The following is a 25,806-nucleotide window of genomic DNA, read 5'->3' as shown; positions in this document are numbered from 1 at the left end:
CATATAGCTATAATTCTATATGGTAATGTTTAATAGGCTACTATTTAGTGAGAACTTACTATGTATCGAATACTTCTCATAGTTTACATTTTAACTCATTTAGTCATAGTAACTACCTCAGACAATGAGTACTGTTCCTTACTCATTATTTTAATTTTTGCTGATAAAACAACTAAGGCAAAGGCATAAAGGGTGAAGTAACCTGGTCATCATCGGCACAAGGCAAATTAATGACAAAGCCAGGATTTAAGTCAGAACTTCCTTTATCTGAACTTCATGAAAACAAATCTTTTAACCTTTCCACAAAATGACTAAATTATAAGCCTTGGTGCTTCAACTAAGAAAACTAGTGGTGCTTTTATCTAAGTATGTGCACCAGGTTTCTTTACAGGCACACAGGATATGCCCCTGGTGATTAGATCATTGCACTGCCCAGGAAGTGGCACACTGTAAATCTGGTTAAGAGCCCCCAGCCCATCTCTCTCCACATTCAGACCTACACTAAACCATGCACTGCAAGAAACAGGCAATTCAGAGTTGTCCCAGTGAAATCTCCTATAAAATGAATGCCACTCTGAAAATATTCAAGTGTGTATGAGTACCCTTCCATCACATTTTCTTCTTTGCAAACATCATTTTAAAAAAAACTGCAAAAGGAATGAATGAATCCAAGCCTTTTAAAAATTCTAACAAATGTCCAATAACTACAAATTGAAATGAGAGAAAAATGCAAAATTCCCATAGTTTTGCAACATCCAAATTCTACAATCAAGAGCAATTGGCCTCTCTGAAAGACTCAATTCTTAGACTACCTTATTATCATAAAAGTGCCTTGAAGGGTGCAGAAGTTAATTTGTCTCAGATTCTGTATATTTTATATGCATATTCAAAATATGAAATACTAATGTTATTTTACAAGCTTTGGAGATTTCCATTATAGTATCTACTACTAAGACTGTGTAAAATATTAAGCATGGGTTTAACATTTATATATTAACCTGTAGTATATACAGATACAGAAGAATAGAACTGAGCCTAGAGGTACTGAGAACTTGACACAATGAAAATAGGAACTATGCAGCTCCTTCCATTGACATCGTAAAGTTGCCACATTTTCTGGGCTCTCTTTTGAATTAATGTGGCATCTGTTCCAAGTACAGCATGCTAACATTTTACTAAAAGATATTTTCATTCTACATTTGTATCTGGTTTGCTTTTTATTTGAACTCCTATCTTATTTCAATGGCCATTATTTATTTCAGTGGTCTTTACACCAAACAGTCAATTTGACATTACTAATCTTTCTCTCCTGAGTACAAAAAAGATAGGGAGGCACAATCATGTTAAGACCTTCCAACACTAATTATTATAATATGCTTCGCATATAGATTAAATGAAGAAAATAAGCAAAACAAAGATTCTGTGGGCATTTTTGTATAAGGTCCTGGGAAGTTCAAAGCATCTGTTCTTTTCAGAAAAGGAATTCTGCTCTGAGGTTTTGGGAGAAGTAAACAAATACTAAATGGAAAAATAATTCAAGTTACAAGTTTGGTCCCCGTAAATAATTTCAATCATTTGCACATATCCATCTCTATTGAGTGATAACTGCTTTTTAAGACACCCTCAAAAACGCTGCAGCAACAAGCCAAATACAACCACTTGTACTTAACATGCATACTGCATACTCTACAATGTTACGTCATATCAGGCACAGAGAAGACGCTTACCAAGCTATCCTGCATTCTATAAACTGCCTAACAACAACAGAAAAAGGCACTGCCATCTCCATAGTGGGAACAGGATCCGGCAGGGTAGGCAGCCTTTTCCCTTTGGTCAACTCTGAAGGAAACAAATAAGGCTCATATTTCTGTCTCGTAAGCTCCCTCTATCAAGGCCTTTGCTCTCAATCTTTCAGCCTTTCACAGAAAGAAAGGATGTTTCTTTAAAATTAAAAAACTGTGAAATATCAGTTCAACTTAGAAGCCCCACACCTTGTGTCTACTGTCCTTCAGGTGTCCCCATGCTGCCTCTTCTTCAGAAAAAAATGGTCTATCTTAGAGGAATAGTCCACAGAGGGTGACTTTATCTGGGAAAGTAAGGGAACCACAAAGGAAGAAATTATTATGACTTATATTTTTAAATCTCATCCCTTTTAAAATCTTCACTTTCCTGTACATTTTATAGCATACATAAAATGTTAGGTTGAGAAAATCTTGGGTGTTTTATTCTAGAGGTCTTAATTTTTTAAACTATGGAGACATGTTCAGAAGACCAAGACTAGAATAAGTCAAGAAAAAAGAAATGATGCTCTTCCATTAACTTAATCAAGTTTTTGTCTTTGTCTCTTGCCTACTTTATCCTGTCACTGTCACTGTCCTCCCGTTGTTCATCGATTTGCTCGAGCGGGCCCAGTAACATTGTGAGACTTGTTGTTACTGTGTTTGGCATGTCAAATACGTCACAGGGAGTTTGCCAGGCTTTGCCGTGCGGGCAAGATACTCTCGGTAGCTTGCTAGGCTCTCCGAGAGGGGCGGAGAAATCAAACTCAGGTCGGCTGTGTGGGCCACGTGCAAGGCAAACACCCTACCCGCTATGCTATCTCTCCAGCCCCTACTTTATCCTACTTATTATTATTATCATTATCATTATTATTATTATTATTACAGTGCCAGGAATTGAATTCAGAACCTCACACATGCAAGGCAAGTGCTCTAATGCTGAGTCATACCCCCAGTCCAACTCAAGTGAGATAACTCTGACACCCATGTCACCCTGAGTTCTCTAGGAAAATTAAACCTGTCCATAGGTAAACTCTTCAGTAACTTAACAATTACTGTTCTCCCTTCCCTACTTTGTCCCACTTCCCATTTATTTTTTGGTTTTGGGGCCCCACCTAGCAGTGCTCAGGCCTTTCTCCTAGCTCTGCACTTAAGGATCACAATGGTAGGCTCAGGGAACCATATGGGATATTGGAGATTGAAACTGGGACCACCACATGCAAGGCAAGAGCACTATTCACTGTACTACTGCCCTGCCCACTATACTATAATTCCGGCCCCCACTTTCCCACTTCCTAACTAGAGTTTTCTCAGAACACCTTCAAAGAGGGCAGAGCCTGGCAAGCTACCCGCGGTGTATTCGATATGCCAAAAACAGTAACAATAACGGGTCTCATTTCCCTGACCCTGAAAGAGTCTGCAATCATTGGGAAAGATGAGTAAGGAGAGGCTTCTAAAATCTCAGGGCTGGGATAAATGGAGACACTACTGGCGCCCACTTGAGTAAATTGATTAACAACAGGATGACAGTGATACAGTGATACCTTCAAAGAAATTACTTTTAACTTGTCTCAGTGTTCACTTCTAGGAGAAACCAACCAAAGGGGGTAAAATGTTAAGAAATGTTAAAATTTGGGGGAAAAAAAACAAAACATTTTTGTCTTTGCCTCAGTTTTACTATTCACAGCATGAATGAAGCCCTTTGTACAAACATAAACTCTACACCTGCACTAGTTTTTAAGACTATCACAAGAAGTAATAAAATTAACTTGAGGGCACAAACAAGCTTTACAAAATGAAAAGCATATTATATGACTATTACTGATAAAAAAAAAAAAAGACTCTTAACTTGCCTCGTTAAAACTTGACACAACTGGGCTAGAGCGTTAGCACAGCAGTAGGGTGTTTGCCTAGCATGTGGCCAACCCGGGTTCGATTCCCAGCATCCCATATGGTGCCCCGAGTGCCGCCAGGAATGATTTCTGAGTGCAGAGCCAGGAGTAACCCCTGAGCATCGCCAGGTGTGACCCAAAAAGCAAAAAAAAGAAAAGAAAAAAAAACTTTACACAACAGTTTAAATAAACTGCTATGGGGCCAGAGTTAGCTCATCAGTTAGCTCATCAGGCTCTACATGCAGGAGACCTAGATTTGACCCCCAGTATCACATGTCCCACCATGCACTACCAGGGGAAACCACCCTACTCCAGCACCAAGCCAGGAGTAGCTCCTAGTATCACAGAGTACAGTCCAATAAATAAATGAAATAAATACATAAACAAACTACTATGTCTTACATCACATCTAATCCTTAGAATTTTAATAACGAAGTACAGCAATTAAATAAATGTATATCTAAAGAACAACAAAACACCTTAAATGCAACGAGGACATTCTAAGATTAAAAAGACTTTTTAAAAGTTTATACACTAGTGAGAGCCATGGTTGGAAGCCTGCCACAGGTGTGTGTGGGGGGGAGAGGGCAGTTAAAATATAGAAGGAATCACTATGACAATGATAGATGGAAATGATCATTCTGGACACAAGAATTGAGTGCTAAAAGTAGGTAAAGGGATATACATGATAACCTTTCAGTACCTATATTGTAAACCATAATGCCTAAAATGAGAGAGAGAGAGAGAGAGAGAGAGAGAGAGAGAGAGAGAGAGAGAGGAAAAGTGCATGCCATAGAAGCAGAGTGGGGGTGGGGGGTAGAAGAAGGGAAACTAGGGACACTGATGGTGGGAAGTGTACACTGGTGAAGGGACGGGTATTGAAACATTGTATGACAGAAACACAATTATAAACTGTGTACAACTGTGTATCTTAATATAAAATTAATCAGTGACTTAATTTTAAAAAGTGAAGTTTCGCAGCTGGAGCAATAGCACAGCGGGTGGGGCGTTTGCCTTGTACGCAGCCAACATGGCCGACGCAGGTTCGATTCCCAGCATCCCATATGGTCCCCCGAGCACTGCCAGGAGCAATTCCTGAGTGCATGAGCCAGGAGTAACCCCTGAGCATCGCCGGGTGTGACCCAAAAAAAAAAAGCAAAAAAGCAAAAAAAAAAAGTGAAGTTTAATACTAAAGTATTATCAATAAAATAAAAATTAAAAATAACAAAGGTCAATTATTGTAAATAACCTTAGCAACAAGCTCAAACTCTCAAAGCCAGCATCAAAATATTTAATGTAAATGATAGGTCTTGGGTAGAATTTTTTTTGCGAGGGTGTGGGGTTACACCTGGAGATGCTCGGGGTTACTCTTGTCTCTACACTCAAGAAATAGTCCTGATGGTAACTTGGGGGGACCATTTAGGATGCCGGGGATTAAACCCGGATTGGCCACAAGCAAGGCAAACACCCTACCTGCCATACTATCACTCTGGCCTCACTGGATATATATTTTTTAATATAATGCCAGAAAATAAATGGCAGTCAAATAATTTTTTAAACAATTTTTTTAAAGGCTGGGTTACCAGTGTACAATTAGGTGGTAGTTGAATAGGTAAAAGAATGGGTGTCACGTCAGCCAACACTGCTCACAAAGTGAGTACCAAGACTTTCTGAGAACAATTCTATTCCTTATGTATCAATTAAAGAGTAATAGATTGAGGTTTTTTTATTACTTAAAATAATACAAGCATTTTTTGGATTTCAAAACCCTACCTCATAAATGTTAAACAAATGCCTCCTAATACACGAGGGCTTTAACAGCACTTAAAATAATCTGAAACCACAACAGATCTCTTTCTAAGTACGTCCTAGAATAAACTAGTAGAATTTAATTTTGAACTAATGCTTCCTAATTATCTTTGCAGGATAAATAGCAGTGTTATTGTTTTGTTTACATATTTTTAGCTTTTGGGTCACACCCAGTGGTGCTCAGGGCTGGCTCTGAGTTCAGGGATCACTCCTCACTGCTGTCCTGGCTAGGGATTGAACCCAGGTTGGCCACAAGCAAGACAATGCTTCTGCAAGGCAAATTGCTTTCACACTATCTCTCTGGACTCAAACAATGTTATTTTTTAAAGTATTATTTATAATAATATTTTATTATATTATTGGTTAACATTGATAAAGTTTTAACATAATATTTTATGTAACATAGGTAATAATCTGCACAGTGCATTAGGTTTAAAATCAAAATTACAAAAAATAAAAATAGAAAAATAAAATCTAAATGACTAAATCTTACCCACCTCCCTTTCCAATCTCACTCCTACTTCTCGTATCTAAAACTTATTTTCAAAAACAGAAAAGTAATTAAAATAACCACCTGTAAGAAAGGAAACATTAAAGGGGCTAGAGTGATAGTACATTGAGTATGGTGCGTGCAACATATGCTGACCACCTAGGTTCAATCCCAGCACCCAATATGGTCCCCCAAGTCTGCCAGGAATGAATCCTGAGTGCAAACAGGAGTAAGCCCTGAGAAATGCCAGGTAGATGACCCAAAAACAAACAAAGAATTAAAATAATGCCATATTTGTTTTTAAAATATATTTATGCAATTACACTTAAACGTATAGAAATACTTAAATGTAAAATGAGACTGGAGTTAACTTTAATTTTTCAACTTCATATATATGTATGTGTGTATATATGTATATAATTTGCTAGAATTACTTTCATAGCTCAGATGCACTACTTTTTATAATACTTCTTAAGAGAAAAGTCGCATCAAATCCTCTAGTATGCTGAGAGTTACATAAGGACTAAATGAAATAGCAAATACAAACTATGGTACCTACTAAGAAAATGTGTGAAAATCCTGCACCCTGCTAAAGTGCTCAACTTCTATTAAGAAACAGATACTAGGGGCTGGAGCCATAGCACAGTGGGTAGGGCATTTGCCTTACACGCGGCTGACCTGGGTTCGATTCCCAGCATCCCTGAGCACCGCCAGGAGTAATTCCTGAGTGCATGAGCTAGGAGTAACCCCTGTGCAATGCCGGGTGTGACCAAAAAAAAAAAAAAAAAGAAATACTACGGCTAGAGAGATGGCTCAACAGGCTGAGCACATGTTTTGCAGCTTTGCATAATGCAGTAAAGGTTCAATTCTTGGCATCACAAGGTCTCCTGAGCTGTCAAGAGCAACCTCTGAGCACTGAACCTGGAGTGCATTTGAGCATCACTGGGAATGGCCCCCAAACAAACCAACTAAAAGATATTCGGGGGCCAAAGCAACTGTATAGTGGATAGAGCATTTGACTTGCATGACACCAACCAACCAGGGTTAGATTCCCAGCACCACTTATGGTTGCCCAAGCTTGACAGGAGTTATCCCTGAGCGCTAAGCCACGAGTCAGCCCTGAGAACGACCAAGCTTGGTCCAAAAAGAAAAACAAAAGAAATATTTAGAATTAATTAGGTCTCACTCCATTCCAGGCACTATGCTCGGTAATGAATATAATATGAACACACCAATAGGCACAAGCCCAAATGCCTTCATTTCCATTGCATAATGCTTACTATTTCCAAAATATTTTACCTCGTCCAACCAAAAGGAATATAAAACTTTCTCAAAATGGAGTCTGAGTGATAGTACAGAAGGCAGGATGCTTTCCTTCCATGCAGCCAACCTGGGTTCAAGCAACCCCCGGCATCCCATATGGTCCCCTGAACACAACCAGAAGTAATTCCTGAGTGCAGAGCCAGGAATAACTCCTGAGCATCACTGGGTGTGGTCCAAAAATTAAAAAAAAAAAAAAACCTTTCTCAAAATGATAAAACTACTGAGCAATGTTAGTGAGTTCAGTACTTAGTAATTCATTGTCTAGCTTTCTATGGGCATGTAAGAGGAAGAAGGCTGAAATCAAATTTGTGTTTGAATTCAGGTTGTATCCCTTGTTAACACTTACGATATTCTAGGGAAGTCTTCATTTCCCAATCTGTAATGGGAGTCAGCTATTAGTAAGTCCTCAGAATATTGTTGTAAGGACTGATACTAAGCGAATTAGGGATGGAGCTCAGCGGCAGAATTTACACACCCCAACACCAAAAATCATTTAAGATACTTCAAATAGGATTATTAGCAAAGTACATACTATTAATAATATAAACAATGTTACCATCTTAACAGATTGTCCTTAGGCAGAAAAACTATTCACAACATGCCAAAATTATTTTTTATATCTATGACATTTCTCCAAGTGTGTGTATATATACATATATACATATACATGTGTATACATATGTGTCTCTGTATTGTAATAAAAACATTTTCAACATAAAAGTCCACAACTGGTGGGACCAGAGAGATAGTACAGGGATTAACCCAAGTAAATCCCTAGTACTACATGGTCCACTTGGCATCAGAGGATGCAGCCCTAGAGGGCCTCAAGCACCACTCGGTGGACCCTAAGCACTTCTGGGGTGGCCCAGGTAATCCCCTAGGACCACAGAGCCCAAGCAGCACTGTATCCTGAGGTCTCTGCATTGAACCACCCGTCCAGACAGCGGATGGCCAAGAATCACCAGGACGGGTTTCCAGGCCTCCTGAGCACCATTTGGAAAGTCTCCCCAAAATTATGAAAATCTACAATCAGTACTGTTCATTACCCTAATAATATACCAATACATTTATGGCACATATATGTATATATGTAATAAACACATTATGATTTACATATCACATAAATATACATATTCCAGTGCATATTGTTAATGTAAACATGCTAGAATTTCTTTGATCACCAATGTAGAAAGGAAGGGGAGGAATCCAAATCACAAAAGACTAACATATATATATACATTTTTTACTTTTGTGTGTGTATATATATATACACACATACATATACATACTTTTTAAAAATTTAGTCATTAGCTAGTATGTGTGTATATATATATACATATATATATATATATATATGTGTGTCACTGTCACTGTCCTCCCGTTGTTCATAGATTTGCTTGAGCGGGCCCAGTAACACTGTAAGACTTGTTGCTGTGTTTGGCATATTGAATACATCACGGGTAGCTTGCCAGGCTTTGTCATGCAGGTGAGATACTATCAGTAGCTTGCTGGGCTCTCCAAGAGGGGCAGAAGAACTGAACTTGGGTCAGCTGTGTCGGCTGCATGCAAAGCAAACGCCCTACCCACTGTGCTATTGCTCTATGTGTGTATATATATATATATAATATGTACACACATACACACATACTTCTTAGTCATCAGCTAGTGTACAGAAACTCAACTTGGGGTGAGAGATATAGTACGGCAGCTAAGGCACTTGCATTGCACACAGCTGACCCAGGTTCAATCCCCAGCACCACATACAGTGCCCCAAGTCCTACCACGAATGATCCCTGAGAGCAGAGTCAGGAACAAACCTTGAGCACTTCTGGCTGTAACCTTAAAATACCACCATAAAAAAAAAACACCTCAATTTAGGGACAGAAATGAGGAATTTGGTTCAGTGGGGTAGTGATACAGTTGCATTTCCAGACTGGTCCCTGCCACCACACACCTACACCCCAGCACCAATGAACATGATGGTATAAGGACTGCAACCTAGTGTGGGCCCCCAAATACCGAAACAATAATAATAACTACAACAACAACAAAGGGAAGAGGATAAAAATTCAATTCAATGGCAATTATTACAAAAAAGAGAGAGCTTATAAGATGACTCAAAGGGCTGTATGCATGAGCCTGAGGATCAAATGGTTCCCTGAATACTGAGTCAGGACTAGCCTACCACCCTCAGAACAGTCAGGGGTTCCCAAAAGCCAACTCAAAAAATTTTTTTATTCAAAAAGAGAAAAGAAAACAAATGTTAGCAAGGATACTGAAAAATTGGAGCCGTTTTACTCCATTGCTGGAAATGAAAACTATCAAGATCTGAGGAAAAACACTATGAAAGTTCATCAAAAAAATAAATAATAGAATTAGCTTGTGCCCCAGCAATTCTACTTCTGGGTATATACACTAAAAAGTTGAAAGCAGGGTCTTTAAAAAGGTATTTGTAAGCACATACTCATATATCCAATATACAGCAATATTACTCACACACACACACACACACACACACACACACACAAAACCCATGGAAATAACTTAGGTCCCCATCATCTGATAAATTACCAGGACCTAATCTATTAATGCAATGGAATATTATTCAGTCTTAAAAAGTAACAAACTGCTGTGCATATACTTTACATATAGGAATTCTATTTTGGTGGCTGGGTGGCTGGGTGTGTGTGTGTGTGTGTGTGTGTGTGTGGTGTTGTGCTTTAGTTTTGGTTTTGGAGTCACACCTGGCAGTACTCAGGGGTTACTCCTGGCTTTTCACTCTGGAATTATTCCTGGTGGGCTCGGAGCACCATATGGGATGCCAGGGATCGAGCTCCAGCTGGCATGCACGGCAAATACCCTACCCACCATACTAATCTCTCTGACTCAAACTTTGCATGCAGGAGACCTGGGTTACCTGGGCACTGAAGGGTCCTCTGACCTAAGCCATGGCACAACCACTAAGCATAATTGGGTGTGACCAAAAAGTAACAAATAAAAGGTAAAAAAGTTCAAGAGATACATCAACATGGATAAACCTTTGAGGTATTAAAAGTAAAAGTAAAGGCCCTCCCGTTGATCATCGATTTGCTCGAGCGGGCCCAGTAACGTCTCCATTGGAGATTTTGTTGTTACTGTGTTTGGCATATCGAATACGTCACGAGTTAGCTTGCCGGGCTCTGCGTGCGGGAGAGATACTCTCGGTAGCTTGCCAGGCTCTCCGAGAGGGGCAGAGGAATCGAACTCAGGTCGGCCATGTTGGCTCCGTGCAAGGCAAACGCCCTACCACTGTGCTATCACTCCAGCCCTTTTGAGGTATTATGCTAATTAAAATAAGTCAATCATAAAAAAAGACAAACACTGTATGATTCCTCTTACATGAAGTACTTAAACAAGTCAAAATAATAAAGGAAAAAGTACAAGGAATTATCAAGGAGGAGAAAATGGGAGGTTCAATAGGTAGCAAGTTTCAGATTTACAAGGTAAAAAGTGCTAATGGGGGTAGGTGGTGGTAATGACTGCACAATTAATGAATTTAAGAAAACAAATTCTTAAAATGGTTAAGATGATAAACATACAAATTTTAACAGTTTTAAAAAGAAGAAATATCTATGTATAAACAACTTTATAAAGGATATATATGAATTATCTAATCTAATCCTACTAAGAGCATGGTAAAACAGGCTTTCACCAGTTATCTTACCACTAGAAAAACTAAAGCCCAGCAAGGATGAATTCCAAAAGCGCATAGTTCATGACACAAATGACCTTAAAGCCAAGTCTTGTGATACCATCACAACTGTTTCACTTACAACGATCTGGGACATTAAAAAACAAAATCAAAAATGAAATAAGTTGCACTCAATTATCTAGGTGTATTAGAGAATTCTATAGGTAATTACACACGCTGCCTGATTTTACTTTCCTTTACCTCCAACTTTAGCATTTCAGGAATTACATGAATGTATACAGCTATAAAAATGTAGGTAAGGAAAATTCATCCAAACCAGTTACTTCCTCACTGGCCAGTTAATACCAGAGACCATTTACCCCATATATTTAGCTCTTTGTGTAAAACTTTATAACCATAAAATTGATTTCACTTTAATATTAGATCATTAAAAAACAAGTTAATATAAATAAAGATATTCTTAATGCAAAAGCATATAAGAAGAGAGTCGATAAGTTTGGACATATCTAAAGAACCTATCTGATGCCTAATTTACAATCACTAACAAATTTTAGTTTACATTTGTGAAAGAATATTATTACAGTGGGTTTCATTTGTTGTGCAAACAAGTATTTAAATAATTACCACCAAAGGCAGAATTTTCTTAAATAAATACCACAGTCCCTCAGCAATAACATTCTAGGAAATTTACAGAAGGCTAAAATAGATACTAATAAGCAGGTAAGAAAGCCACTTACCTGTTTCTGCACACAATCAACACTCAAACTAAGGCACATATACTGCATCTTATACTTACACTTTTCAAAATTCCCAAGCATCCCATTCCCTTTTCAAAAAAACTGAGAGAACAAACATGCAGATAAAAAATATCCTACAGAGGGGCTGGAGCGATAAGAGAGTGGGTAGGTATTTGCCCTGCACGCGGCCGACCGGGGTTGGACTCCCAGCATCCTGTATGGTCTCCCGAGTACCACCAGGAGTAGTTTCTGACTGCAAAGCCAGGAGTAACCCCTGAGCATCACTGGGAGTGGCCCAAAAAGAAAAAAAAAAACCTACAGATATCTTAAAAGAAAAAAATAATGCAAACACTTTTCTTTTAACTTTCATTTTAAGTACAACACACAGACCTGAAACTACATTTTTTTCCCGGCTCAGCTCATTGGCCCATCAATCCTGTAACACTTTGAACCATGGTAAGAGATTGGTTCATACTTCTAAACAACAGAATTTTTCCAACGTTACATACACAGAGACACAGGAACATTTTTGCAGCATCTTATTTTCATTAACATCTTGTTTAGAAATTCTACCAATATTTACATTACAAACAAGAAATTTTCATTATCTTTTGAACTCTCTAAAGTTAAACAAAAGCAATGTTCTGCAGTAGACAATTCCTTGTCAGGGAATAAGAACAAAAGATCTGCAACTGGCTATTCTGACCAACTTTCAGGAATACATCACTTAAGGACAAATAGATTTAAGGACATTTTACCTACAGGAAAACTTTCAAAGAACTGTCAAATAATTATCACAGACCAAAAAATCTAAAGGTCCTATTATCATAGTCTGGGTTTCTGACTAAATAACAATGTAAAGGACCAGTGAGATAGCTCTGAGGACTGAAACTACTCATTGCATGTGCAAGACTTAAATTCAATCCACCGAACCACATGGCCCTTAAACCACTACCAGACATAGACTTCATAGCCCCTGAGCACCCTACCAGGTATGGATGGTGGCCCCCAGAACTACTGACCAGAGTACTGCCCGGAGTGAACCTCCTAGTACTGCCATGAAGGCCTCCTCCCAGATAAAACAATGTAAAAAAGAGAGCGAAAAGGGAAGTAAGGCATGATAAAGTTTTTAATAACTAGAGAACTCTTCTCCTACAGTTAATTCTAAATAATTAAAAACAAAGTAGTAAAACTCTCAAATAACAGAAAGTTGAAGTTTAAAAATATAAATACCTTTTCTAAACCTAAACCTTTCACTCCATCTCTGAAGATTAAAATAGCCCTAAAAACATAATTCAGGAATCTGTCTTCCATTTAAAGAATACTAAGATGAAACAAATGTGTGACACCCAATCAAGGCAACAAAAAGAAAGGAAATAGGGAATAAAGGGGGTGGGGCTTAAATAATATTGATGTTCAAGATGTTGACAATTATTATACAAGAACTCTGAATTTAAGTACTGGCTCACATGCATACCTTTGTGCGCACAAGCACACGCACACACACACACACACATACTCACAACACTTTCATCAAACTTTACTAAGAAACTGTCCTCTTTCAAAGAGAATATACATATATCAGGCCCCACAATAAGTTTCTAATGCCCACACTAACAATCAATCAATAATACTAGAAGTATAAAGAGACCAAGTTCATCAGAGACAAAAAAGTTGCAACTGCTAAGTTTTGAATATAAATACACAGACAGATACATATATATATATACTGTATTTTCTATATACAGTTTGTAACTGATTTTTTAAAAAAATTAACTAATCAAATATAATCTAAACAACTAGATTGTTTTTGAAGACTAAATCTGGTATATCAAAGCATAATAATAATCAAACTTAAAGTTCTCAAAGGCTTAGAATGCTGTGTATAAAATGGAGTAGACAAGAGGGAAGGGTTCCCTGTTCTGTTTAAATCAACTACAGGTCCCAGCATGCTATGCTCTAATCTGAAGTTAAGCAAAAACTGCAGTGCATCTTGGGACTTGTAGTAAGTAAACCACTTCACCCTATCACAGTAAGTTGCAAGGTCTGAATTATCTAGCACAATTTAACTCGATTTTATTAGCAAGCCCTACTCAAATCATATCTAATTTGTTTGTTCTCTGCTGTAGCAGTTTCTTTAGAACACATTGGAAAAAATATCAATTAACATTTTTATCAGCATTTCACATTAGAAAATCCTCAGAAGAAGTATATAAAAGAAATGCTTAAGAAGCAAAGGATTTGACACAATTTTAAGATACATTTCTAAACATTAAAAAAAAAATTAAGCAGATTGTATCAGTTTCAAAGTTCTCTATCCCCCTAAAAAAGTTTTAATTATTTTAAAAGGTTTTAAGTCTTTCAAGTAATTTGCAAATAGATTTTGCAGACTTTTCTTTTTCCCATTCTTGAACACTTCTGACTAGAAAATATATTCTTATAGCCATCATACACATAACATCATCACACCTAAAAACCAGCAATGATTATGTTCTTCCTTTGTCAACTGTTTACTCAATATTAAGCCCTCCATTTCACACATACATAGGTTTCTGGAAAGAGTAAATAGGGAAGAAAAAAAAAAAACTCCAACTAAAGACTCATTCAGTTCATCCACTAATCTCATCTAGAACAAATACATACAAAATATGAAACTTTCAATAACATGCTCAACACAAAGTGGGTAAGTTTGAGCTGCAATTATGTACACACAGTTTCTACATTACACCCCATTTTCTGCAAGAATGAAGAAAGAGGCTGAGAAAGAACTAAGTGCAATATGTATCAGGAGGCCTAACACAGGTGGTGGGTTATTTTCAGGCAACAGCACCTTCACAAACATGCTGTGGAATACAGTCCAAGAAATTCCTAACAAGGAAAGATAAGCTGGCACACAAATTCAACACAATCCAGCTAAAAATCACCTGCAACACATGCTACTACATTTCACCATAAAAGTGACAGGCTACTACAGGATCTGAAGCTTCATCAATACAACATACTGTCCATAAGGCCAGAGATAGCAGTTGCCATGGTTACTATCACCCACTTTCATCAGAAAATTATTGTCATTACTCTAAAGTTTGGGGTACTTATTTAAAATCTGAAAAAACAGTTTAGGCTCTGACTATTAATTGAGAGAAAGAATCAACTACTGTTTGATTTGTAAGTATACTGCTTAGAGATGCACATGGTTAACAATACTTGGATCTGCAGCAGGAAAAAAAAAATCAATTCCTTTCTGCTGCTCCTTCTCCTCAAGCACTGACAGTTTGTATTCTCAATGCAGCCAAAACAATAAAACAAAACCCATCTTTTTTGGCTTCTGTGTTTAAGTTATTTTTTTCTCCCCTAGGCCCACAAACAAAGTCAAAATAAAGCCTAGATCATCAACCTGTTAGGCCCCATCCCCTTTCTGTCTCCAACTACCAGTTTCACTTTTTTATCTACCTTTTAAGTAGAAAAACATTTCCACAGATGATTCCAAAATATAAGAAATCACAGGTACTTTCAACGGAGACCTGCTCACTATTTTTTTTTTAAGGAGGACCTTGCATTATATTGGACAGAAGCAAAGAAGAATCCAAACTGTCAAACAAGCATCTAGTAAAAGAACATTGCACCAAAAGATGACTGAACATAACATTTTATATCTAAAAAGGAAGCATCCACCACCACAGTTTTAGAATGACCTAGCAGACAAGTAATATGAAAGTTATTTTTATGGTCTATTTCAACATTCTCACACAAGGTAACTGTCCAAAGATGTAATATGCCAATAAGAATTAGAGTCACAAAACAATGTGGCCATATATACATACAGGTATATGAAGATAAAAAACATGCTACTTAAGAGATTAAGAGATTATCTACAATATATTTAATGTAGAATTAACATTACTAAAAAAAGAAAAAATCTCTGAGAGCAGTAAAATTACATAGCTAGTAAAGTTAAGTAATGAAAACACATTGCTAAGCTCCTAAAGAATACTTGAGTCTACAAAAGAGCCTATGTACAAAGTTCCTGAAAAGTGAACATAAATCATTAATATTTCCCAGCACAAAGTTTAATATAAAGAGTCAAACATGTTTCAAGAAATCTGCTCTGAATATAGATAATAAAGGAACTCTGTCAAAGGTTAGAGACCTAAAACTTTAATCCCTTCCTCTTCTCCCTTTGAATAGTAATTAAATACAAAAGCTTTCAGCAATAAAATAGTAAGGATGCAAACTTTTAGAGTGCATTGACACAATCTTACTTCCTCAAAAAAAAAGAAAGGAAGAAAGAAAAAGATGACAAGAGTAAATTATACTCAGAGGTTTCATTTTTATCTAAACAGTTAAAATGTTTTTCTCACTCTTCACAGTAGCATGTTTCTATATTTAATTTCTAATTGGGGCTATGCTATTTCATAAAGAGCAGCCACTTCCAAAATTTAAGATACTATACCTTTTGATAGACCGATAAACATAAGCTTCCCAATTATTTTATTTTTCTTTTGTGTTCCATAATTGTGAGCCTACTCTGTACTCTCTAAGTACAACTTAGAACTTAAAGTTGAAACTTTGGCGTTATTTCTACACAAAAAAATATTTTAGTGCACTCCTCTAGAGTTGAGTAGTCATTTCCTCACGCATATTTCTAAAACAGAAAACAAAAAAGATATACATATGTACCTACTATAAATGCTTACTGATATCTTTTTTTTTTTACTGTGAAACAAGGTTGAAAGCTTTAGTCAGTAAGAATTTTTCAGAAGTTAGCTGAATCAGTCAAAACAATCAAAACCTTAACTGTGACATCTGTTACTCTCTGTATTAATAAGAATCTATAGAAGAATCTGAGAACCTAAATATTCACAAAATTCAACCTTTATCACATCAATAGAGATAAAGAAAAACTTTAATAGCAAGTACATATTACACACCCATCTTTGAAAGAAAAAAATAATCTTTTTTTTTGAATTATGAAAAACTGCCTAGACAGCATTTTTTAAACAAAGCTTCAAACTCTAACAAAGAGCTTTTTGGAGACCACAGCCATATCTTTTTTTGAAAAATTCATAAAGTGTTTTGGGTGCACTTTTAATACAGTCATTTGCCAAATGATACAGAGAAAAATTAACGTTTTAAAGACAGAAGCTTCTGTCCATGTATTAATTAGCTACCTATCTCAGTAACTTAACATCTGCATGGCTTCTGAAAATTTACAAAGAATATGCACTACTGGATTTGATCTTACTGAGAAAAAAAAATTACAATATATGCCTAGAAAACAAAATTCAAAACAGGTTCATCAAATTTTCTACACAATTCCTAAGTTTTAAAAACTCCGATGTAAAAACTTTATAGAGCACCGGAGTAGTATATTTCCAGTGATAAATCAATTCAACTAACACTATGTTTTAAAGGATCATGCACTGTAAATGTTATGAAAACTTTCCTCTTTATGCAGTTATTGTTAAGTGTTACTAATGGACACATCAGCCACAACCCATACCCACAGGTAAAAATTTACTTATAGTTCAAGAATCTGAATCTTTGTAGGCCAATTCAAATATATCAGCCATATTCAAACTAAATGCCTATGAATTTATCCATTAGAATCACTGTCTGAAAATGGACGGAAAACACTCCACAGAAAATCTAAATTTTTTTTCCATATAGTATCCCCTTGGCTAAAATTTCAAACTTTCTATATAATACATGTAGAAACAGTACAGGGGTGATCACAAAATCTAAAGTCCCAACTAAAAAACAATTACTTTTGAGACAGAGACAACTTTTTTAAAGTGTTCAATACCCCAGACATGAACACAAGGCTTTCCTGCAAAATAAAAATAATTCTAACATCTCTCTATTCTTTGAAGTACAGCAGCCTTAAGCTATGCCTATAACAAATCTACCTGATAAGCAAAGATTTCCAACAACAAATGTGATTAATAGAATTTTAAAACAGACTTACTCAAACTCTTTCTCCAACTTTAGGGTGTTAATCCTGTTGCTTAGCTGAAGCTAAGTAGAGATGTAAGAAGTAGCAAGACCCTCAAAATTCAGATTTGCTTTATCTTGTTGTAGCACCTCCTGCTGGATAGCATTTAGAGCTCTTCATGTAAGCAGAAGAAGAGTATCTGAGGCAGCTCCTTCCAGATGATTGAATAGGAAAAGGATGGGCCCTTCAAAGCTAAAAGAAACAGGGCCCCGTCCAACACTTACACCTCTTAAAAATATATATGGCACAGGTAGGAGTCTTTTATAAATCTTTGACTATTCCACTTCCATAAATACATATCTGGATCCATAGAACAACATACTTAAAGCTTGCTAAATGAATCTGAGAACTAGGTTTAAACGCCTTCTAAAGCACTCAAGCAGACTTTATAATGGTCACCCAAGCAACGTCAGTCATACAGTAAAGACAATTAAGTTAATAAAAGCAAAAAAATGGCATAAAGAAAGCCACCAGAAATATTTGTAACACTTCCCCAGAAGTTTGCTTTAGGAATTTTCTGTTGTTATATTTTGCTCTTCACTTGGGGACAGTTATACATCTACCAAAACTTTATGCAAAGAAAAAATTTTATAAACATGAGGGTAGCTGCACACAAAAATTTCCTCTTTACTATCAGAAGATATGTCCAGAGATTTTTTTTTAGCACACATTTCAAACCATCCCTAATAAGATACTTTTATGCCTACAATGAAGATCCACATACAAGTGAAGACAGAAAGAAAGAATGGAAGAAACAGCAAAATAAAAACAAATACTATTTTACTGTATTTACTAAAAACTATATTTTCCAGCAAAAATATAGTTAAGTTCTCTACAATGCTGTGAAACCAAGTAAATCGTAAAACTTAAAAAGGGGGGAGGAGGGAAGCTAGTCTTCATGAACCAAAAGAAAAGCTTACCTATTTATTTCACTGCTGTTCCCAAGTGAGAGAATATCAAATGTAAATAAATAACATAAATACTAAAAAGTACACTATTTGATGTCTTAGCCCCAATTTCAGTCCCCTTAGCAGTTCCTCCATGAAGCTACAGATACCAATGAGTACCCTTTCTAAATGGAGATCAACCAGCTCCCCACCCTGAAAAATCCCAATAGTGTGTCTTTGAAAGGCTTTCTTCCTAGAGTGCACAACAGCTTAAAACACACACACTCACACACACACAAACTTTCATCAGCCTAAATTAATCTGATTCTAATATTCAGCTATCAATTACTAATATGTAAATGTTCTTTCCCCCCTCTAATGTACAGGCTCAGGCATCTACATTCCGGACACCTACTCTTATCAAAAATGCACAGCTCGCACCCCGGCTCCGGGGCAAATCTCTGAAATCCAAAAACACAGCCTCAAAGTTCACTGTCAAGGCCAGTGCTGAGGCCCACACACGCCCCGGACCTTCACTCACGCTAGAAATTCTAGAAAGCCATTACTTGCAGAGGCATCCTTTAAAACACACACACACACACACACACACACACACACACAATGTGAACGTGCAGAGTAAGATCCTCTACTTCAAGACCTAAACAAAGAATATTTCAACATATGACCGGAATATGATGACACCAGATTCACCAATGAAAACAAAACCTGCCCTTAACCATCACCATCTCAACAACTCAACTACTTAGAAATCACTCTCAGCACATCTGCACCCCACAACCGGCGTGTGGCCTTCTCCGGGGTGTTGGGGGGTGGGGGTGGGGGTGCAAGCCACAGACAAAGTTGAAAGGAAGACATTCTCCCCCCCACCCCCACCCCCGTGCCCAATCTCGGTCCCCACCCCTCCCCCGGCCGGGGCCACCTTGCTGCTACCCACCATCGCGAACGTGGTCAGGGAAGGAAAAAAAAAAAAAAAAAAGAAATCCTAACAGCACCGCTCAGCAGAATAAAGAGACCAAAGAGAGGATGACGAGAAGTGTGGGGAACTGCGTGCAGCACGGCGGGGCTGGACCAAACGGAAAGAGTCCCACTCCGCGCGCCCCTCCCCCCGGCGGGGGCGCGGGCGGGGGAGGGGCGGCCGCGGCCCCTCTCCGAGCCGCCGGCCCGGCCCGGCCCGCACGGGGTCCCGGGGGCGCCCCGCGGCCGCCGCCGGTGGGGGCGAGTGCGGGAGGGCCGGCCCCGGGGTGAGGAGGGGTGCGGGCAGACTCTCCGGAATAACAAGTTGCAGAAGAAGAATAAGCGGAATTTCCCCAATGCTGCTCCGGCCACCCAAGACAAATGCACCAACACACACACACACACACACACACACACTCACACACACACACACTCACACTCACACTCACACTCCCTCTCTCCCTCTCTCTCTCACATACACACACACACACACACACACACACACACACACTCGGGCCCGGCAGCGTCAGCAGCCGCAGCTTTTTTTTTTTTTACCAGATCCCTCAGTCACCAAACAAGATGGTTTTCCAAAAAAAAAAAAAAGAAAAGAAAAGAAGAAAGAAAAAAAGAAATGAAATACCCATAATAAAAACTTCCCCCCGACAGCATCCTGGGGGGGGTGGGGGTGCGAGCAAGAGCCCCAGCGACCCTCCCCGGGCCGAGGGAGAGCCCCGGGGGGGGGGCGGTCGAGCCTCCGCGCCCCCCGCCCCCGCCCGCGGCCCCCTCCCCGGCCCCCCGCCGGGACAATGTGACGCCCCCTCCCCGCCACCCCCGGCGCGCCGCCTCTGTCACCCGCTCCGGCCCCGCACTCAGCGTCCAGGCTCCCGAGGCGGCTCCTAAACTTACTTCCAATTTCTACTGGGGAGGGGTGGAGGGCAGAGGGGAGGAAAGAAGGGGGGTGGGGGGGGACGAGGTTTTTCCATTGTCTTTTTTTTCGGGGGGGGGGAGGACTCGGAAGGGCACGCAGGGGGGCGCCCCGAAGGGGAAGTTATTGCTCAAATCTCAAGTTGACTGAGGGGTCCTGACAAGAACGTCCCCCCCGTTCCCTCTTCCCTCCCACACACCCCTCCCCTCCCCCGCCCTCCCCCCCCCCCAACAAACTCCAAGCAAGCAGCCCCTGAGCCTCCCAGAGACAAACAGCAGAGACAAGACAGAGGGAGAAGAGGGCGAGGGGGAGAGAGGGAAGGGGGAGGGAGGGGAAATCGAGCTACTCCAGAAAAAAAAAAAGAGAGCGAGCGAGCGAGAGAGGGAGAGAGAGCAAGAGAGAGCGAGAGAAGAGTGAGGAGAAGAGAGAATGGAAAAGCTGGGATACTGCACCCTCCTGCTGCTGGCTGGCTGTCCCCCCTGGCAGCTGGAGGCAGGAACTCTGAGCAGGAGAAGCAGGAGGAGGAGGAGGAGGGAACTCTTCTTCATGGGGAGGGAGGGAAGAAGCTGGAGCTGCTGCTGGCTGCTGCTTCTGCTGCTGCTCTGGGCCTCTCGCACTTTTTAGATATTAGTGTGTTAAGATGGTAGGTTGTTCCCTTCTCCCTCCTCCTCCTCCTCCTCTCCTCTCTCTCTCTCTCTCACTCACTCACTCTCTCTCTCTCCCTCTCTGGGCTGTTTCTTTCCTCCTCTTCCCCAGGCAAGGGGGGGTGGGGAGGAGGGGGGGGGAGGAACTGGATCCTCCTCCTCCTCCAGGAGAGACACACACAGGCCCCGGGCCGGAATGGGGGTGGGGGGGAATCAGAGCAGCAGGAGAGAAACTGTGGGAGACAAACAAGCCCAACTCTTCATCCTCCTCCTCCTCCTCCTCTCAGCAGCAGCCGCGAGCACCACCAGCCCATTCACCACCCGGCCCCGGGCCGCAGCACCTCCGCCGCCTCAGCCCGGGGATCCCTCCGCCCAGGCCCAGACACACTCGCCCGCGCGGGAGCCCGCCGCGCGGCCCCGCCGGCCCGCCGCCGCCGCCGCCGTGCGCGCCCCCGCCGCTCCCGAGAGCCGGGCGAGAGGGACTGGGGCTGGGGAAGCGGGGACGAGTGGGGCGGAGGGAGGGAAGGAGGCGCCGGGCGCGAGAGGGGCTCGGAGGGGGCCGCCGAGCGGAGTTGCGCGGGGCGGCCGGCCCGGGCCCCCCCCCCCGCGCCTTGGCCGGCCGCGGCCGGGACCCCCCGGGCCTCCCCCCCCTCACCGGGGGCGGCGGGGTGGCGGCGCGGGGGGTGGGGGGGCGGCGGCGGGGGCCCGCGGCGGCGCTCGGGCGGGCGGACTACTTGACGTGTCGGTGCGGCGAATTTATTTCACTTTGCCTAAGGAACGGGGTGTGCTGCGGCCCCCATTGCCTAGGGAAAAAACCCGGATGTAAAGTGAGTGAAACTAAACTAGAGTGAAGTAGGGCAGCAGCAGCCAAACTCCAGTGCAGCGGCGGCGGCGGCGGCGGTGATGGGGCCGAGCACGGAGCGGCGGCGGCGGCCAAACTCCGGGGCCGCCGCAATGTTGGGCCCGTGCAGCGCTGCAGCTCGGCATCCTCGGAAGCTGCAGCCGAGGCGAGGCCGGAGCCCGCTGCGGCCCCCACCCCCCAACACCAACCCCCAACTCCGCGGCCCGAGCCCAACTCCCCCCCCACCTCCACCCCTTCCCCCCCCCCTCCTCCCGCCGGCTGGAGCTGCAAAGGGGCTCCGGAGCGGCCCCAACTCCCTTCAGTGCAACAGCAGTTTTTTAAAGGGGGTGGGGGGGTGGAGAGAGAGCCGCTAGGGCACGAGCGAAGAGAAGCAACGGGAAGCACTGCAATGGGGGAGCGTGGTCCAGGCAACAGGAGAAAGATGCAAGCTCAAGTGAATGCAACATGCAATCCCCGGCCGCCGCTCCCGCTCCCTCCCCTCGCCACCCCGCCCCCTTTCCAAATAACTACCCTTGAACCACTTTATTAGCCGTACTTAGTCCCACACTTGCTTCGGGGAGGGGCGGGGGGGGGTCGGGGTCCTTCACTCACCTTTATTTATTGCTGCTCTCTCCCCCCTCTCCATGTTTTTTATTCCTAAATTCTTTTGTTCTAAGGGGGATGATGGCATTTACTTTTCTGCTTTGTGTAGCAGGGCAATCACTGGGAATCGGCCACGTATAATCCGGCGGTTTGTCATATTTTATTAGTGAAAGTATTTTATGCCTATTCTACCTCCAAGGACTGTAACATGGAGAACTGCGGGAGGAAAAAAAACATCAGAGGAATTCTTGTTTTGAGAGATTTCTTGGCGGGGCGGGGAAGGGCCTCTTTTTTTTTTTTCTTTTTTGAAGAGGTGCTTGTTTAGATTTTTAATTCCATAGTTTTCAACTCAGAGCTTAATGTTTTTGTATGGATCCACTCCTGGATTGTGAAATAACCCCCAACCATAATAAAGAAAAACAAAAAGTCCAAGAGCCTAGATTTTTTTTTTTTTAAATCCCTGCTGGACGGTGATATTATCTGTTCTGTGCAGCACGCTGGACTTAACACAGTGTTGGCCTTCGAATGTTAAATAACAATAAACCCCAACCTCAACTGAATACAAATGGGGGGTGGGGGTGGTTTTGTTTTTAAAGCTCAGCACTTTTGTAGCATCTGCCACTACGCATTTTTCAGGCATTGATTAGCCATGCAACTCCCATAGGCATGAAGTCCAGTTTTTGCAGATAAAGAGCAACAGTGGTGAGATGATTTGCCCAAAGTCAAAGTGAGTCATTGGCAGAACCAGAAATAGCCTTGGACTTTAGTTGTTGCTAGACACATCTTTTCTATTAAATAGTATTTCCTCTAAGAAATAAACAGTATTTAGAAGTAAATAGATGCGCTTTGCCTTGTTATGCTTTTCCACCAGAAGGTGCTTTGAGATCTCTAGCCATGAAAGGATCTTAGTTCTACGACCTACAAAATTAAGTTCATTTTCTCAAGAAAGAGGCGATTTGTAAAAATGCTGGTTTTCTTAAGCTAAAAAAAAATGAAGAGTATGGATTTTATTTTACTGTGTAGGCCTTTTAGAACTTCATGCTTTATGTTAAAGAAAAAAAAATTCACAGTAGAGAAGTGTGCAAGAGTTGGAGGGGAAATGAAAATCCACATAAATGATTCAGGAAGCCTGGATGAACTCAGAATGTTGTGAAACTGGACCCATAACACAGTCAAGATGAATAACGGGAGGACAAGATGGGCCTTGGGTGGTGAGACCTGGCTTGACTATCTAGAGATAACTCTAATGTATTCAAAAAGATGGGGGCAGGGGTGGCCTCCATGCTGGGTCTCTAAACACCAGAGCCTGTTTTAAGTCCAGTTTCTTCAGAATTCTGCCTCTGTTATTTCTAGGGAGAAAAGTTCTTTTATTCTTTCCCTTCTGCATTTTGTAGAGGGGAGAAAAAATGCAGAAGCTTATACTAAGGCCTGAATGTGTAGATGCTAGAAACAAGTGTTGGCCAACTTTTTCTGGAAAAACCCATAGTATGTCATAGGCATCTTGGATGACAGACCATTCTTGCCACTATTCTCCACTTTATGCCGTTGCATCACAAGGCACGGACAATGTGTAAACAAATGAATCTGCCTGTATTCTTTTTTTTTTTAGATTTTTATTAGTGAAACACCATGAGGTACAGTTGTAGATTTACAAATTTTTGTGCTTGGGTTTCGATTATACAATGATCAAATACCCATCCCTCCACCAGTGCCCCTTATAAAGATTTTATTTATGACTCTTGACATTAGAAATTCATGTTCTTTTCAATTCTCAAAAAAAATTCTTTCAGGGACATAAGCCATATATATATATATATATATATATACATATATATACATATATACGTATAGTTGGTAAGTCACATGCCTTGCACACAGCAGACCCGGTCTGATCCCAGATACCCCCATATGGTTCCCTGAGCCCTACTAGGAGTCAGCCCTGAGCAACAGCAATTATCACCCCCCCAAAAAAAATATATTTTTTAACTTTTTTTAAAAAGTAGGGCATTTGCCGACCCAGGTTCGATTGTTCCTCCCCTCTCAGAAAGCCCAGCAAGTTACTGAGAGTATCTCACCCATATAGCAAAGCCTGGCAAGCTCTCCATGACGTATTAAATATGCCAAAAACAGTAACAAGTCTCACAATTTGTTGTGAGACGTTACTGGTGCCCGCTTGAGCAAATCGATGAACAACAGGAGGACAGTGGACAGTGACAGTGCTAAACTTTTTTCAACCATTAGAAAAATGCATAAACATCTTTAAAGCTCATGGGTCTCACAGAACCAGAGAGTAGGTTGGATTGGACCCACAGGCAGGCATGTCTTGACCCTAGCTATATGTGAAGTGGCTTTTAATTTCATTTTTCTTGACCCAGCTTTAGAAAACTAAAGTTTCTGAAGTTCTTATAACAATGGGTGCTTCAAGATGTTTGTATTGCAATTAAAAATCAACGTCAGAGCCAGATAGATAATACTGTGGGTATGTTAATTGTTTAACAGACTTGCAACTAGCCACTTCTGGAAAAGGAACACCTTCATTCATTTGGTAGGCCATTTATAGACTTTTCTTCACTCTAAGATGGTAAAAAGGAGTGGAACAATCAGCCCTGCATTCTGACATCTAAGAAATGACTCTCGTTTTCTTTTCTTTTTTTTTTTTTTCTTTTTGGGTCATACCCAGCAACACTCAGGGCTTACTCGTACCTGTGTTTTCAGGGATCCCTCCTGAAGGCTGGGGGATCAAATTTGGGTCAGCTGTGTACAAGGTTCTGGGTGATACTGTCATCGTTTAATTAAAATTGAAGTAAGCTCCTTAACCCTTTGCACTGTCTTTCTAGGTCTTGACCCTCCTTTTTAATAAAGAGAACTTGGGCAAGTTTCTTGGCCTTTTAGAACTTTGATTTCCTTCTTGTATGTAGCAGCTCTTACTATTTACTTTGCAGGGCTTTTGAGAAGATTGAATAAAATAATTAAGTAGGGTAAGGTGCTTAGCACAGAGCCTGGCACAGGGATGCATGCATAAGGCATCTTTCCCTGTGCCCTCAAAGTTACTTTCTGTTAACTCTGTAGCAAATGAAGACATGGAGTCTTAGTATCTCATTAGTTCAGATGTTGAATATGCAATTTAAGCCATCTCAGGAGAAGAGATCAAGGTATGTAGCTTGTGGATATATGTAGATGGACCATTCTCAAACTCTGAGCATGCCTGCCCAGAGACAC

The 25,806-nt window shown here is 40.8% G+C and overlaps 1 protein-coding gene across 10 annotated transcripts in view; it reads right to left on the bottom strand.

Moving 5' to 3' along the window:
- PHF21A (PHD finger protein 21A) overlaps positions 1 to 21,550 on the bottom strand; it is a 228,275-nt gene extending 206,725 nt beyond the window's left edge. For 3 of the 10 annotated variants that reach the window (XM_056131978.1, XM_056131970.1, XM_056131986.1), the window contains exons 1-2: positions 18,633 to 19,444; positions 17,686 to 17,904 (exon numbers count right to left, since the gene is read on the bottom strand). The gene's annotated coding sequence lies outside the window, so the exon portion shown is untranslated. Of the gene's footprint in view, positions 1 to 17,685; positions 17,905 to 18,632; positions 19,452 to 20,951 lie in introns of those variants that run through there. The other 7 variants (XM_056131945.1, XM_056131954.1, XM_056131927.1 and 4 more) reach the window with 6 other exon arrangements.
- Between the last annotated feature and the right edge of the window lie 4,256 nt (positions 21,551 to 25,806).

Source organism: Sorex fumeus, unplaced genomic scaffold (assembly GCF_029834395.1).
Source record: "Sorex fumeus unplaced genomic scaffold, SorFum_2.1 ptg000007l, whole genome shotgun sequence".
Taxonomy (NCBI): domain Eukaryota; kingdom Metazoa; phylum Chordata; class Mammalia; order Eulipotyphla; family Soricidae; genus Sorex; species Sorex fumeus.
Note: the sequence above shows the minus strand (reverse complement) of the source record. Positions and strands in the feature narration are given on the sequence as shown.